This window comes from Typopeltis vanoorti, chromosome 2, assembly GCF_054136105.1.
Source record: "Typopeltis vanoorti isolate ZY-2024b chromosome 2, IOZ_Tvanoo_1.0, whole genome shotgun sequence".
Classification (NCBI taxonomy): Eukaryota; Metazoa; Arthropoda; class Arachnida; order Uropygi; family Thelyphonidae; genus Typopeltis; species Typopeltis vanoorti.
In genome coordinates, this window is record NC_143550.1 from 83,554,808 (window position 1) to 83,573,084 (window position 18,277).

The 18,277-nt window shown below is 34.5% G+C and overlaps 1 protein-coding gene across 6 annotated transcripts in view; it reads left to right on the forward strand.

The window, feature by feature from the left end:
- LOC150109218 (uncharacterized) overlaps positions 1 to 18,277 on the forward strand; it is a 319,064-nt gene that overhangs the window by 16,799 nt on the left and 283,988 nt on the right. Inside the window, exons 1-2 of one of the 6 annotated variants that reach the window (XM_090412170.1) lie at positions 6,657 to 6,754; positions 8,663 to 8,897. The exons of 2 other annotated variants lie outside the window; for them this stretch is intronic. The gene's annotated coding sequence lies outside the window, so the exon portion shown is untranslated. Of the gene's footprint in view, positions 1 to 6,645; positions 6,755 to 8,659; positions 8,898 to 18,277 lie in introns of those variants that run through there. 3 more of the 6 variants (XM_090412201.1, XM_090412177.1, XM_090412210.1) reach the window with 3 other exon arrangements.

Here is an 18,277-nt window from a genome sequence, read left to right on the forward strand (position 1 = left end):
TTGTATAGATGACGAAAAAAAAAAATCTCGTACTCTGCCAGAAACAGCTTACAAAATGCGTCCTCAATAACCTATCTATAAAAATTCTCAATAATTCAGATAACGATAAGTCTCCTGGTCCATATAGTATCCCTTCTTTTGCGTTAAAAACTCCAGAATGAACAACTACTCTGAGCTATTTATGTATCCTGTCCTGTCTCTGGAAGTTACCCATAGAAGTAAGCTTTATCCGGCGAAATTCAGTCATCAAACATTGCCTAATTGTATCTTCACTACTCTCGAAAATAATGGAGAAGCCATTATCAGTTTCCTTCACTACCTGGAGACCTACCAGTATGAATTCCTCCACTTTTTCTCTACAGCATATTTTCCTGCCAACCACAAGTGGAAAAGAATAGGGAAACTCAAGGGATCGCTCTTGATATTTACAAGCCATTTAATCGAATCTGGCATTGAGACCTTACTATGCTACTGCCCTATGGTCTTCCTCCGTTCTTCGTGACTGAGACGTTATTTTCCTCTTTGGTTGTTCATCGCAGATGGTATCCTCTCGCAGATGTCTTGGTCAGTGCTGGACAATCCCAGTCCTCACTGATTTCATTCACATCCCCCTCTTCCTATATATTACTGTCATCTGTCTCTAACTTCAAATCCTGTTTTGTTGACGAGAGTACACTCCATTCTTCAAGATCTTCTATAACCAGTGCCTTAAACACTGATATCCTCACCATTCTCAAAAGGGGTGATGATAATATAGTGAATTTCAACAATTAAAAGACAATGCCGTCTGATTTGTCGGAATATTTCCCTTATTTCTCGAAATAGATGAGAACCTGCCAAATCCTCCGTTTGTTATGATATAAATCTACTTCTCTTGGATGAACTAAATTCAAGGTTCCACTTCTTCATAAGATAAATGTAAACACTTACATATATCTTACGCTCCCCTTACTTTACACGATATTCTGATCTCAAGTCAAGATCAATTTTCACTTCTTAGATTAACTTCCACGTCTAGTCTATCTTGGCTAAAACACATAACATCCATAACCTCTTTGGATTCCGAGGATTGCAAACATGTTGGTGTCCTCTTTCGTTCAAAATACTATCGCCTGCATGATTCCTAACACTACATAAACCCCAGATCCTTTCAACTGTAGAATACTGCTCACACTGAGGTGTTTCATAAATTTTCCTAAAAATATTTAATGGTATCTTGGAGAGGATATTTAATAGATGATGCATATGTCACAAATGCCGTCCAAGAGCTTTCACAGAAGCTGTGTTTTTTAAGTATTTTCGTTGGCGTTGTTCACACCAACTGCCTACCATTCTTCACTGTGCTCTAATCATCTAAGAATATGAGTAGCTGTTGATCAACATCCTATATATATATATATAGTAGGTGTCCTCTTTCGTTCAAAATACTATCGCCTGCATGACTCCTAACACTACATAAACCCTAACACTACATAATATATATATATATATATATATATATATATATATATATATATATATATACATATATATATATATATATACATATATATATATATATATACATATATATATATATATATATATACAGTATATATACAGTACTGTATATATATATACAGTACTTGAAGAACTTAGCCCTCGGGTCAGTGTACTGCAACTGTATTTATTTGATTCAGTCCCCACTGGCTAAAAAGTGGAATCATTAATTTTTTGACATTTAGGCGGCTTTCTCAAATGGTCTAAAACATACAAGTGACATTCGCCACTGATTTGGAAATTGCTAACAATCAGCTGCACCGGTATAAATATTGTAAAAATGACATGCTTTGAATGTAATTAAACAAGATTTTTAATTTTTATTTTATTTATTATATTTTTTTTATAGTTCTTTGATTTTATGATAAAGGAAGCTTTCTTTTTTTCAAAGTTGAATGAAGGCATGAAATCATATGTGGCCCTGAGGTCAGAGTTGGGAAAAGAAAATGATAACTAAACAGTGAGTTATTTGAAGAAAGGAGAGGATATTGAGAGGTCTGGACATAGGACACGTTAAGTAAAGTCAATTGGTAATAATTGGATAAAGGTATCTGATTCGTGAACGTAAAACGACACACGTGTGAAGTTGGAAACAGACGAGCAAAGGCTAAATTCCAGACTGAAATGAGAATACCTGTGAAAATTTATCGATTTCACAGAAGGGAAACGCTATCCATAATTCACTAGGGAAATTACAAGTTCATTGCAAAACACTTGACCACAAGAATGAGTTTTGTGGAAGCTACAATTTGCTTTAGAGAATACAGATTTTTTTCTATATGCAAATTATATCCAGTTAGTAGTAATAATAACATGATAGCAAAGAAACGGTAAAATTAATATCATGCTTCAGCTTCCAAGGTAAGTCAATCTCTTGACTATCGACATAGCAGTCTATTAAAGAAAGGTTAAGAAGACTACTTTACTTCTCTCGCAAACTTGTAACAGGTCTCCATATTAGGTACATCTTCCTGCTTCCATAATTAAAAGCAGCGTATGGATTTCGTTTTGCGCTAATTGATCAAAGCAAGCTCCACTGTAATCCATTGAAAAACTCTACACTGCACTGTTTCTCAAAGTGTGGTACGTGTACCCCTGGGGATACGCGAAAGGTCTTCGGGGGGGGGGGGGGTACGTGGCAATTTTCATCTATGTATCATTAATGCATGATTCCATGCATTAATGATACATTATTAAGAAAAAAGATATTTTAAACGTATATATTTCTCAATAAATTATATATTATGCATGAATTCTACTCAAATTGTAAGTTACTATTGCCATGATGTGAACGTCCTGGCGATAGTGACTCGCTCCCTGCAGTAAAAACATGTCCTCCCCAACAGCACCACTATACTGAAGACGCAAGAAAAACAAGTAGTTTTATTGTATCACTGAATAAGGTACAGAGACATTTTCTATCTGTGGAATATATTTCTCAACAAATAGTGCAATTAGATACAACTGAGATAAAAACGGCACTAACTCATGAATTACATCTCTCCCCCTCCAACAGAAACTCTTCTATAGACGTAAGCAAAACCATATGTTGCCGGTGCACCATATGGTTTTGCTTGACATCCCCCCACCATCGTGAGCGTGTTAAAACTAAGAAATATATAGTGAATGTGTTTCAGATATTATGGAATTCAGTTGAAGAGAATCAGCATTTCAACTCAACCGTTGGCTTGCCTTTGTCTTTGGTTCGCGCGATCTTTTGTTAATACCACACCAATCATATGCACTTCTTCATAGCTGCTCTTTCTCTACTGGCTTACCATTGCTTTCTGTTTCGCGCTCTGCTTTTACTTCTCATTTGTCATTTGTGAAGGATCATTCATTACGTTTCTCAAGTCTTGTAAATTACTGGTAATTTTTGCTTGAAATAATGGGAAAGAAGATGAAGATATTTGTGTCTGTGACTTTGACGATGCACACAAGGAAACTATTCTCGATGCCAAAAATAACGATAGCGAATAGGAGCTTCTTGGTAAGTCACACATTTTCAGTTTTTTTTTTTTCTGAAAACTTTAGTTTCTGAAAATCTCCGCATATATCTTGCACCATTATTTTTTAGCTTTAATTTTGGGGAAAAGGTGCGAGTTATATTCGAGTAAACATGGTAATTTTTTTAGTTTTCAAAATCTTAAGTATGGATCATTGGTTAAAGACTCGATTTTATAAAACGCACAAAAGAGAGCAATATAGCAAATACAAGTAGCTGTAAGCAACAAGAAAACGTTGATATTGCATCTGGATCAAATGAAATTGATAAGGATGTGTCCTCGGACATCTCTAGAGAACCAACTAGGAAGACGGTGAAAATTCTTCGTAAGTATGATATGTATTAATTGAAATGTGAATTGTCATGGACGGGAAACGAACAGGAACCTATTCCACATTTTGTTCTATTAAAAAAATCATATTTTTTGTTTACATGAATATATAAATTCAAATAAAATAAACATTTACAATGAAATATACTTTATTTATTTATTATTATTTTGATATAATAATAAATAATTAAGGGTAATAATGAAAATTTAAGAAGGGGTACGCGAATATCATAAATTTGAGAAATACTACTCTACAGGATTATAGTGTTGTAATCCTATTTTCCTATATACTCGTTCATCAATGATTCATTCATTATGGTTTCCATTGATATCTACAGATTTTCCATTTCCGCTTAAGTATAGAAGTTTGGCTTAAATTTATAATCATTATGAATCAAATTCGATGTTTCGAAATTGCACAAGGGAGTAAAAGAATGAGTTGTTTTAGACATGGACAATTAATTGTTTGCAGTACTCTTTTATGTCTGTCACTTTAATTCTTATATTAATGGTTTCTTGTTTTTCCTTACCTTTCCAAAATAAATAAATAGAGCTACTTACATAGTGCACTCACACATTTTCATTTTATTCATAAAAGAAAAAAAACTAAATCAGCAGAATTTGAGCAATAAAGCGTAACTTTATTAGTGGATTGTGTATGCATATTTTGAACATTTCCATTTTAGGTTTCAAGAGTGAGCAAGTATATTGTTGATTATATGGTATACAACGTGTGTACTGTATACCATACAATCAGAAACTGATAAAGTTGATCATTAGATATCGAATTACATATCGGTTGCCGTTAGTTTATTTTTTTATTTTCAAGTATTTGTTGCCACTAAAGTACTGTATTTGCCAATGGTTCTCGTTTTACTGTCGCCATCAGAAATGAACTCTGCAAATAACTTTGTAAAGCTGAGCTAGGAAGTGCATCTGACTGACGTGCGAATTTTAATTTTCTGAAAGAAATTATGAAAGTAGCTTAAGAATAAACATCGTGGAAGTACTTGTTATGACTTTTTTTTATAGAAACTTAATGCTATGATAGACGATTAATTCATTTTGTTTGTTTGTCATCTGCATGTATTCTCTATCTGGTGTGCTTGTCTGTTTGTGATAAAAACAACTGACGCTGTATGAAAACAGCTAATTACATTCCTCTTTCAAAATCCTTTAATGAAAACTTGCTGTTAGTATAATTTATATTAAATTATAAAGTAGGATTTGAAAATTTTTGACCTTCTTCAACTGACCACAAAGTAAATGAAAAACATGCAGGACTTGTTTTTCCTATTGTTTTTTCTTATTCCATATAAATTTATTCAGCTGGCTACCCACCATACTAGATTTGCTTATTCTGTTGTCTATTTCCAGATTTAACCTGCCATCTTCACTAAAAATGCCTAAATAGCTGAAATATTTTACTTGTTCTATAGGTTCTCCATTCAGAATGCAGCTGAAGTTTTCTGTGCTCCTGCCTATTTTCATAGTTTTGGTTTTTTTATTGCTGATTTTCATGCCAAATTTTTTACAGTTGTTATTCAATTTAGTTAGTGAATCCTGGAGACTTGCACTAGATGTCTTTAGGAGTAAAACATCATCTGCATAAAGTAAAGAGCTGAGTTTGACAAGTCAAATTCTAATATCAGGAATTGCGAGGGATTATATCTAAATGCACAATAATTTGGATGATAGGATAGGGTATAGCAGAAGATAACCACTGAGGGTAACATAGTTGTCCAACAACACGTGAAGATATGGCTAAGCATTGGAAGAAGTAAAGTAGAATTGAATGACGATTCCTGTCATTTCATGCAGATTGTGGAGTTCGCCTGCGGCATTGTTTAGACACCTTATGACACCATTATCAACCAAGAATATCTGTTCACGTTGACCATCTAACCTGAACATTATGGATATTTTCAACAGAGTAACATGCCATGTCTTCACAGTGCATGTATTATATACTTCCAACAGCATTATATTAACTTTACGTGTGGATTACCCTCTTCAATCGCCACCATTGCGGTTCCTGAGTTTCTTCCCAGAGGTAATCCTATCTATCTGCGTCAAATATGACTTAAGGAGCCGGCTGAAGAGATAGATTAAACCAATAGATTAAACAATGTAAATTTCAGCTGATTTTTTTTTAAAGCTTGAAACAAAAATATGGGTCATAATTATGAACTTGCTTACAAAACAGGGTTTATTAAGCTAGTCATTACAGAAAGAAATGAATATATGAGAATTGCATCACTGAAGATTCAGTAAATCTTTCCTAAAATTGAAAATATGTTTCAGAAGATTGTGCCGTCTATATGTTTTATTTTAAATAGGTCTGATATCATGATTTTTTCTTGGTGGTAAAACTGGAGCACAATCTGGATAGCAGCTGAAGCATATCTGTTGTGAATGGGAACTGTTTCTGTCTGTAACCTGATTATTAGTAGGTCAGACAATTACGTTGCCAAGATTTAAAATATAACCGACTTTAATAAACAGCCGATATATTTATGATAAAGTGTGCTTTAAAGAATAAACACTATTCCAGTTTATTAATTAGTATAGTTTACATGGGCCAACACAATTCAATTATTTGAAATTATATTCAGTAAATCATTCTGTTCTCTGCTACGAGATGGCAGCACGAGCTGTGATGTGTACCATATTTACTCCTGAATTTGTACACAATCGAAATTTGAGTTTTACGTTGTTCACTTACCTTCATTGTAGTTTCGTTGTGCTACTAGCTACAGTGAATGACATTCAAGAATCTTTTAAGTGCATGTAGTCATAAACTTGAGTGCATTGACTTAAGAACATTATTGGAACTGACAAATGACTGTCAAGTGCTGCCGTGAAAGTTAATCGAAAAGGTAAGCCTACTTTCCGTAGATTAAAATGGAATGGCCTTCTTGTTAGGTTCTGTCAAGTGCAGAAACGGATGTAGCGATATGCAAATGAGATGCCATTGAAAGAGGGTGAATTAAAAAAAAAGAATGAAGAAAAGCAGACATTTTAAAAGGAAGAAAGAAAAACCTATTTTAGGATATATAATATTAAGGTATTCCGTGTCAGATCCTGTAATTTTTCTTTGATAGAGAAGCGCCAAAGAGCAGTACTGTGGATCAAGGACGCGACGCTTTAAAGCGTATTGGAATTTGTGTTGGAATAGTATTGGGTTGCAGTTTCTTTCTAAAATTGGCCAAATAAAAATAAGAGTTGCCATCGCTTCAGATTTGATCTCGTGATTCTTGTATATTTCAGTTATTATATGGGAAATATTTTGTGAAGTGCAAATATTTCAGTCGAGAAAAATACCGTGTTTAAGACATGATTCAACTTGTTCTATCTTTCCTCCTTTCTGCTTCTGCTGTTTTATTTTATGACATGATTAAATAAAGCAAATTCAATCTTCGCGGATCTAGCGATTTAAGTAGCAGCTATAAGTAAATTCAAGCCAAAATGCCCGTGGTTAATGGGCATTTTTGGCTTGAAATGACCATAGTTATTTTTATAACTTTCCTTTTGACTTTCAAATATTAGAGCACGTATTCGAATATTATTTACTAAAATAGTAAATAATATTCGAGGAAATATTATGGAATTATAGAGATTGCCCTAAATAGGTTTAGTTAATGTGAACACGTACTGTGCTACATAACAATTTAGGCAAATACTAGGCGAATTCGAACTCTTAAAGGTTAAAATTAGTGGAAAGCTGATTACAATATAGAGCTGTTATGCTTCGGTAGAATATAACGGAGTTGAGTAATTCTAACAGAATATATATTAATTGAAATAAATTAGTTTCGTGATTTTACTGCATTATTATCCCCCTTCCTCTTCCTCTTGGACTTGAGGATGAAGAACTTGGATGTGGTGACAGCTCAAGACAGGAGGATGTGGAGGAGATTCATCATCAATAGTGACCCCACTTAAGTGGGAGAAGAAGAAGAAGATTATCCCCCTTCCTCTTTACAGTTTCATTTTGTTCAAAACAGCCTTTTATTAATGTAAATTATATTTCAGTTGTTGTGTGTATTATTAAAATTGGGTTCAGAGAATGTCAGTTAGATTACTGGGACCTTTACTACCTAAAGGTGAAAGGTTGAGTAAACCTAAATGTTAGTGACTGCAGTATGCGACAGGATTGGTTTCGTAGCTGTTTGTATGTGTATATAAATGATGATGATTTGACCTGTTTGCTTAACACTCGAGTTAATTGGAATTAAAGTAAAAACTAGAAAAAAAAAGAAAAAAAAAGCGATGTTTACAACAAAATAAATAAACTGCGAAACAAATGTTTTCTCCGTTTATTAGTTAACGGATATAAACACAGACGGTAGTTTAAATAAAGATATTATTGTTTTAAAATTTTTGAATTAGGAATCACGAACGATTAGATATATTATTTAAATATTAAATTAAAAGTTTTTTAATGAAATGCACGTTTAATTTAAAAGTAGAGTTGAACTTTATTTCATTAAAATTAGATGTTAAAAGTTTAATTATTTTTTGCTTATCAAAAATGTACGATTCTTTTTAAATTTAGTTGCATCTTCTTTTAATCTAAAATTTACTTTAACAACTTATTTTTAAATTAAATTAAATTTTAATTTAATTTAAATTTTATTTAATTAAAGGAAGATGTTAAAAGAAACTTTTTTTGTGGATACAAAATGCTAATTTTTGTTTGGAAAAAGGCTTTTTTGTTAAAGCTTTTTTTTTTTTTTTTTTTTGTATAGTATGAGTCAAATCATCCCCTTATTTATTCCTAGTAGTGTCTTTACTGACGAGGCAGGAACAGGTTGAAACTTGTCACTGTTGAGTGAAGTAATATGGGAATGAAACTGAGTCAACTGCTGCTTCCTGAAACTTAAAGCTCCTCCTGTGGAATTTAACTTCTCTTAGTACGTAACATCTTGTCGTGTTAGGCTTATCTCAAGGACTTTTTGTACTACGTAACTAATACTGCAGTGCTTCTGCAATGTGGAAGTATACATAATTCTGACATCAGTATGTGTATATTTTGATTTTAATAATAATAATAATAATAATAATGATGATGTGTTTGGTTTAAATAATTTCACAGGAAGGGCGGAGCTTAAGAACGGTCGAGATTAAATCATTATCCTGTTTTCCACTCAACCGTTCTTAAGCTCCGCCCTTCCTGTTCAAACTTCCTGTATGCAGTATTACTAATACGTACGTGTGCATTGTTACGTGTCACTTAACTGTCACGGTCATGAGTTTTTGTTGCAACATGGAACAAATGAGTAAACACATCTAAAGGTTAGTCACCAATCAGAAATGAGCAATAAATTAAAATTTATGCATTTGATAAATATGAGTTTAAATAATATTTGCGTTGCACATTCTCCTTTTAAAGTGTATAGGCCAGTTTCACAGATGATAATCAGCAGATATTGTAATAGTTAAGTAATAATAATAATATTATATATTAACTGACCTCAAAATGTGTAGCTCTTGGCTCTTCGTTGGACGGGATTCAGAGTGTGAACAATCCTCTGTACAAATAAGGTTTTATTAGGAATGTTTATGTGGTGGGAATAGTTGATGATAATAAGGTACCTTTCTTAAATCTAAGGATCATCAAAACTTAACGTATTATTATTATTAGGTAACTGATTTATTCAAGTAATATTTATATGCAGTATTTTGAATTTAGAGTAAATGAAAATATAATATAATAAATCCTAATTATTCTGTTGAATCAGTCTCCGAGAAATAAATTCCTGAATACTGCCCGTAGCTGTTGAAAAACATCCTGTTGAATATCAATTGCACGTGTTATGTGTTGAAAACAGGACCGCGTTCAATCTGGATACATTATTTCATTCAGATATGAGCAGAGTGCTCTGAATTATACTTCAAGTGTTAAATAAGTAAAACGCATTTAGAAAAAAATAAATAAAAAATACTGGGTTCATATACAAGGCCTTCATCATGAGGCCAGGGACTCGGGAGTGTTAGTGGATAGGGAGATGAAGTTTAGGGGGAACATTGCAAAAGTGGCTAAATCTGCTCATCGACTCACTTGGTTGTTGAAAAATACTTTGACGAGTAGAGACAAGCAAGTTATTGTTCTGTACCGACCCTTGATACGATCTCATCTCGACTACTGTGCCTAGATTTGGTCACCTAGGTTTCTTCTTGATGGGGGGAGGTGGAGAGGATCCAGAGGCGAGTGACCAAGATGATGGCAGGTCTATGGAATGAATCTTATGAGAACAGGTTGAAGATTTGTGGGTTGCAGAAATTAGTTGATAGGCGGAAAAGGGAGATATGATTGAGACAGTCAATCACATTGTTAAAGGGTTTCTATAGGATTAATTCAGAGGATATTTTTGAGATCAGAACTGGTGGTGGGAGAACTAGGGGACACCTATGGAAGCTGGGAAAGAGTGTGGTTAGCAAGGGTGTGAGAGCTGGGTTCTTTACTTTTAGAGTGGTAAATGAGTGGAATAAGCTGCCAGTCTGTTGTGGGTGCTATGACGGTGAGTGAGTTCAAGGCAAGGTATGATAGATACTGTGAGAATGTCGTATAGTTGTGTGGACATGATGTTTAGGGCCTCCCTCGATGAGTCCAAGGACTCCCTGGAGTCTCCCGTAATAATAATAATAATAATAATAAAGTACTATTAATTTTCTGTAGTACGTAAGGTACCTGAAGTATTTCAAGTGGCAAAAAGTATTTCTCTATTTACATTTAAAATTTTTTTGCATTACTGTACTTCTGTTCTCCCCCCTTCCCCCTCCCCCACATGTCCCCGCATTCATGAAGGAAAAACAAATTTAGGTTAACAGTAAAGGAAGAAGAAGAAGAAGAAGAATGTTAGTAAAACGAAACCATTCTGGAAAAAAAGAAAAAAATATATTTGTTTTGGATTAAACATGTTTATTACATGTAGTTGAAGTATAATTATTTGGTATACTTAACGTAGAATAAACATACTGATATTTTTCAGATATAAATAAGTTAGCTGTTGACTGCGTCAATAGCATAAAACTGAAGAAATTATTACAGGCAATCAAAAACAAGTTCATCGCAGGAAATCTTAAAAACGTTTCCTAATGACAGGCTTGTGTATTCGTATGGTCTTGCAATGGGCTCACCTCTATCACCTCCGATCGCTAACTTACACATTGAAAATTTTGAAGAATCAACGATATGCGGATGACATCTTTATCGTTTGGAAACACGCCCAGAAAGACCTGAAAGATTTTCTGAATAATCGACATCTGAAAATAAAATTCGCATTAGAAGTAGAAAAGAACGGAAAATTACCATTCGTAGACATCTTTTGTCAACAAAAACATCGATGGAGGATTGTCATTACAAGTATATAGGAAAGAAACTTGGGGAAATCCTCAACGGGAACCTCCTCCAGTGTCGGGTCACCGCGTTGGATGTCCTCAGTGTCGTTGAAGCGCTCCTTCTTTCAAAGTACACTTCATCTTTGGGAAGAGAAAAAGTCCACGGGAGCCAAATCTGGAGAATAGGGCGGGGCGGGGTGGTAGTGTTCAATTACACAGATCGACTTCTAAAACGGGAAGTACTTTCTAGCGTACATTCGTTGCATTACTCTTAAACAATACTGACCGTTCACTGGGTGCCCTGAGGAACAAATTCACGGTGGATAAGCAGCGTCAAAAAAAAAATAAATAAATAAACAAAAAAACAATGACCATTGTCTTGACACGTGATTTTTACAACTCGACTTTCTTCTGTCGTGGAGAAGACATTCCATGCTCTGGCGTTTCTTTTCCGGATCAAATCGAAAACACCAACTTTCATCATTGGGGATAATTCTTTGCAACATATCACGATCTTGATGAACTGTATGGATGGAATATCGACAACATGCAACCCGGTGCTCTTTCTGTTCGTGTGTCAACTTTTTTCGGCACAAATCTGGAACAAATCTTTCTCTTGTGCAAATCTCTTTCTAAGATTCATCTGGCCGTTTCCTTATCGACACCAAACTGTGTCGATAAGGAAACGCCCCCCCCCCTCAAATCATGTATGTTTCAATCGCCCATATTTCATTCTTGTAAATAGTTACATAATGTCTTTGAAATTGCACTAAGTACACGAATAATAATTGGGATGATCTTAATCTGTTTAGCCTTCAGCCGACTAATTTCAGTTGCACATCGCGATATTTTGTCGGTTTTTCAAGCTTTGTTCCTGATGTCGTTGTCATTGAGTACTGCGACATCAATAAACCAAACTCGTCGATGTTTAATAATTGTAATATCAGTCTCATGGTCCACAGACTGATTAGTTTGCATTCTAAATTCCCAGAGAATTTTTTTTCAGTGTCGTTTTTCAATACATTTTCGATTGCATGCTGCGTCAGTTATTAGTTGCATTTGCCTTTTGGAAAGTTCTCTTGGCAGCTTGATCGTGGCGGTATTGTTAATCAGTTTGAGCAGTTTTGCTGCAGACTGATCAGATGTTCTACGATTTCGTCTTTCTTATCGCATAATTTGCATTTACGTTTATTACTGTCTTCAATTTTTGCTTTAATTGTAACTCCTGTTCTTGGGCAGCTATTGCAACATCCACATAATAATAATTTATTTTTTATTTATTTTTTATTTTTTATTGTTCTTTCAAATATTTACATATGTACAATGATCATCTATTCAGTATATTATTTTACAAGGTTCAGCACTTTGTGCTACATATAATGAGATTTAAATAGTAATGATGATAACAGTTTTTTTTTATATAATAATTATAATTTACTATTAAATTGTTCAGAATTACATAAGTTGTATAATATTACATGTTGTAGTTTATTTTTTTTTTTCAAGTTTGAAAAGGTGTAATTATACAACAGTATTTACACATAAGCAATCTAAATATTATGTTTCCTTATTCTCACAAACATACGGTGTAAACTCATGATTTACATTTAAAAGAATTTTTTTTTACATTGCATACATTTGTTACAGTTATTATATACGTTACATACATTTGTTACAATTATTATATACATTACATTCATTTGTTTACATATGATACATTACTTATATTTGTTTACATGTGATATTTACATTACGTACATTGGTTTACATATAATATACATACATTACATACATTGGTTTTCATGTGATACGTACATTACATGCATTTGGTTACATATGATACATCTTGGATGAGAACTAATTTCTTTGCTTTCATCCTCGAAGCTTATATGTAAGCTTATCTGAGGATGACACCAGTTGGTTATTATGTATTTTTTTTTTTTTGCTGTGTTGGGAAGCTACGAAATCTATGATTGAGAAATTCGCGCGCGCGCGCGCGCACGTACACACACACACGCACGCACGCACGCACGCACGCACGCACGCACGCACGCACGCACGCACGCACGCACGCACACACACACACACACACACACACACACACACACACACACACACACACACACACACACACACACACACACACACACACACACACACACACACACACAATAACTTGGAATGTATTGATGCGTCGCTGAACTGGAAGCCTGAACGAATATACTGTGTTTCAATAAGTTTGTATGGTATTTTGGGTGCTTGTTTCTTGTTCGTAGTATGTCCTTAGAGCTCTTTTCAGGCTATTGTAGTTTGTAAGGTTTCTGTATTCAAAAGGTAATTTGTTTATCATGTCTGGGTTGTAGAAGTTTCGCGAGGCCTTTCCGTAGTGATTATTGTATTCATATGTGATATAATTAGTAGTCTGAGGTCTTGTTATACGGTATGTATTTCTAACTGTCCTGTAGTTGGCATCGAAATAATGTTTTAGCAAGGCTGCATAGTGACATAAATGTTTTGCTGTCAGTATTTTGTGTTCTGACATTGCAAAGTTTATAAGGTCGTGATTTTCTCTTTGTTCCCAAAAGATCAGTTTTGTCATTTTGTACTGTAGCGACATTAATCTATTTAATTTGTAGGGTGCACAGAAAGCATACGTTGTTATAGCGTATCTTAGTATATTTTGGCATAGTGCTTTGTATATTAGTGTTTTTAGGCGTATGGGAACTATGTCTTTTAACCTGTAGAGTTTGCCACTTATTGTTCGGAGTTTGTTGTGTAGATGGTTTATGTGGCTATTCCAGTTCATATCTGCATCGAAGTAAATTCCAAGGTATCGTATTGTTTCAACCTGAGTGATTGTAGTGGTTTTGCTGTTCTGTGTGTTTTTTATGTTGGAAAGTGGATGTTGGATGGTTATATATTTGTTATCAACTGGTCGAGTCAGTGGATTTCTGAATATCATTAATTTTGTCTTTTCTGAGTTTAGGTGTATGGAGTTTTTCGTGAGCCAGTCTATGATCAGATTTATATCATGTTGCATATTTGTTTGGGCTATGCTTGCGTTATTATGGATGGATATTATTGCTGTATCGTCTGCGTATTGGAATATCTTACCTTTGAGTGGTAACTGATTAATATCGTGCGTGTAAATGTTGAATAGAGTTGAGGAGAGTACAGCTCCACAGGTTACTGGTAGCTCTCTGCTTCGGTTTGATCCGATACGTGTGATATGCTTTCTATTTTGGAGGTAGTTTGTAAACCACCTGTGAAGAGGCCCGTCTATTCCAACATGCCTCAGCTTTTCTAACAAGGTCTGATGTGTAAGTGTATCGAATGCTTTAGTTAGATCTATAAAGACTACCATGGCAATTTTGTTTTTGTCTAAGGCGGTATTAATTACATCTGTAAAGTCTTCCAAGAGAGATGTTGTTCCCTTATTTTTCTGAAAACCATATTGTATTTTGGGGATAATATGAAAGATCTCAGTGTATGCTGTGAGTTTCTTCAGTAATCCGCTCCATAATTTGATTGATAATTGGTAATGTTGCTATGGGTCTGTAATTGCTGATTAAATTTCTTTTTCCTTGTTTGTATATGGGTGTGATTATGGCGGTCTTTAGTATACTTGGTATCTGTCCTGTTTTAAATATTTTATTTATTAGTTTTAGTAGGATAGGACTTAAACTAGTTGCATGTTGCTTTATATCTGTAGGTCTGATACCATCTATTCCTGGGCCTTTGTTTGGTTTGATTTGATGTATTGCCGAGAGAAGTTCTGCTTCTTTTATGGTTGGGAACCATAATGTCTGTTTTGATTGTGGTCCAAGTGGAGGGTCTCGTTTTGTGATTGGAGGAATATTTGTGTGCAGTTCTTGGATGGAGTCTGCAAAGTATTGGTTAAAGTCATTTGCTAGTTGTTGGATAGGTTTTGCATCTTTCATGAAGCTGTGTTTTATGGTTTCGGTGGCGGTGGTGTTGGGAACAAGATCTAGCATCTCATTGATCAGCTGCCAGGTTTGTTTCATGTTGTTTTGTGCGGAGGTTAGTTTGTCTTTGTAGTAGCTTCTGTTTGCATTTCTGATTTGTGTTGTAAGGCGATTCCTTGTTATCTTATATTCAGTTTTTAAAGCTGTGTTATTTGGATATCGCTTTAATTCTTTCCATAAAGCGTCCTTTCTGTGTATTTCTAGGATTAAGTTTTGTGTTATCCAAGGATTTTGGATAACACAAAACTTAATCCTTGTTTTTGAACGAATTCGGACTTTCTTTGTAGCTTTCTTATATATTTCCTCCAGTGTGAGTTTAATATTGTTGTATAAGATATCTGCTGAATCTGATGCCAGGTGTTCCCAGTCTGTTTTTCTTATTTCGTGGTTGACTATTTCTTCGTCTATTATTGTTTTCTGTCGCTTTTCTTCTGTGGGACATTGCATGGGTATTGTCTTGATGTGCAGGTTTAGAGCAGCGAGGTAATGGTCTGCTACTTTGCACTTTATGACTGATGCAGTGTAACTATTTGGTGGTGCTCGGACGTTTATATGATCTAGACAGGAGGCAGTGATAGTATTTCCGAATATTTCTCCTCTAGTACGTGATGTAATTGTTGGTATTAGATTATACATGGATAGTGTGTCTAGGTATTGTACAGTGTTGTTCTGGTTTTCATTTGCAATATTTATGTTTATGTCGCCAATTATCATTAGGTGTTCGGTTGAGCATATTTCTTGGCTTGAAAGCCAGCAATTGAGTTCGTGTACGAATTTTATCATGTTTAGGTTTGGTGTCCTGTAAATAGCATTTAGTATTATGGGATGCTGTGTATTCGTGGTATTAGTGATTTCGAGGCAGAGGGTTTCAGCATGCTCAAACTGATAGGCCGTTTCTTTTGCTATTAATTTTTGTTTGATAAATATTAATATTCCATCCCCTCTTTTTGTTTGGCGGCATAATCTATGTTGTTGGAAGCCTGGAATTTGGAAAGCAATCGCTTCGTCATTAGTTATGGATACTTCTGTAAGAATCAATATATCAATAATATCAGTGTAATTCCTCAGATAAGCCTGTAACAATAACCAATGTTTTCGGATGCTTCTGATGTTAATATGCAAGATTGAGAGACCTCTCGCTTGTACTGTGTTTTGTTTCCATGCATCAAAAGATTCGAAAGTACAATTACTGATGTATTCTGGTGTAATCTATCTGATGGTTCACATTCATTTTTGTTGTATTGAGATCTTCTTATTGAACTAAGCTGGAGTCTTTTGTTTCACTCTGGCAACCTGTCTATATCTTCCGAACTTTTTATTTGTATAGACTTTGAAGTCTGTGACTTTCTCAAGAATATTTTGCCGTCTTTGATCCATAAAAATTGATACTTTTTTTCCTATTTTTTCTTTTCTTGCGTGGTACAAAAGATTTTGATTGAAAGGTGTTAAATACGCAGATAGAAAGATTGGCGTATTGTCTTGCGATGCATTTAAATCCTTGACTACTGGTTTTTTTCAGTCTGCTGGCTTTTATGAGATTGTCTGTTGTAGCCTTGCTTTTCAGACGAACTATATAATAATAATAATAATAATAATAATAATAATAATTATTATTATTATTACTTTGTTTAAGTTCAGCTTAATTTATATTAGCCATATGGATAAAACGTTTCGATAAAATATATAAAATTATATATTGCAATAATTTCACTCTCGATGGATGAAATTTAATACAATTTGTACTTACAATGTAGAGTGGCAGAATATGGTTTCAATGGAATCGTTTTTGTTGCAAAATTTCGTAAACACTTTCGAATCCATAGGAATAGTTGTTCTATTGCTGAATGGAATTGCATGAAATTTGGTATTTTAAAATTTCTGTTAAAATTATAGAGTCATTTTAGCTTTAATGTCAGTTGCACCATTTGTAATGCAGCATTAGTTAAGAAAATTACATGTGTATAGTACAAGCTGCACTTCCTTAGCTCAGTCAGTATAGACGAAGCCCTGTGTTCAGAAAGACACTGACCGGTTCGATTCCCGTCAGTGATGTGAGGAACCTTTATCTGGTCTCTTTCGACGACAGGTGAGTTAGCCGGTCTGATATGGAAGTATGGTTTTTCGTCCTCCAGAATAGGCAAACCACCCCACGAACACACACATAGATTACTTCATAAATACGTCTCAGCCATATGCCGTCCCCGAGCCCTGATAAAATTGGGTTGTGGAAAGCAATGGTGAATTACCCTGTAAAAATCTCACCAGGAACACTTTGTGGGCAATGTCTACAAGTCGCCTATGGTTGGAAACGACTGAAGGGATAAACGATCACCACAGTACATAAGCCAACAATAATTGGTCAAATTGCCATAAATCTGCTATAATTTTTGACACATTCTTTAGAGTTTTACCAAAGTACAATCATTGACTGCAAGTTTTTTTGAATAGGACCGAATATATTGCAGACATATTAGTTCTCGCGAAAACAATGAAAATATTGGCAGTCCAAATTCATCTGGGTACAAATTAAAAGCCGATTATTTATTTATTTATTTATTTATTATTATTATTATTTTGGTCGTTGCCGTCCTTTGGACGTCATATAGCAACTCTTATCTCGTAGAGTCTTGGGAGTGAAGTCCTGCTAGAAAAAGACTTAGTGGGATCGCAATTCCCTCTCTGCACTGAATTAGTAAAACCCTTACAAGCATCATTGCCAGTGGTGGGATTCGAACCTACGGCCTGTGGGAGTGAGCAGTATGCTATCCGCTCGGCCGACCACGTCGGCAAAAGCAGTAACCGTGATTCTTTTCATCATTTTCGTATCATTTTCATATGTTACGGTACAGTTGTGTTCACTTCACCAGTGGTTCATGAATATTTTTTTCTTTCATTTTTGTTTCCCTGGTGTATTTTCAGTCTTAGATTTAAGTCTTGCTAATAAACGAATTTTTTCCTTCCTTATGACTGGACTTTATTTACTTATGTTTATTTTTTACTAGCAAGTCGATTTGATATAGTAAAAACAATTCCTCTCTTTCGCTGGATGGATTTAATGAAATTTGATATTTC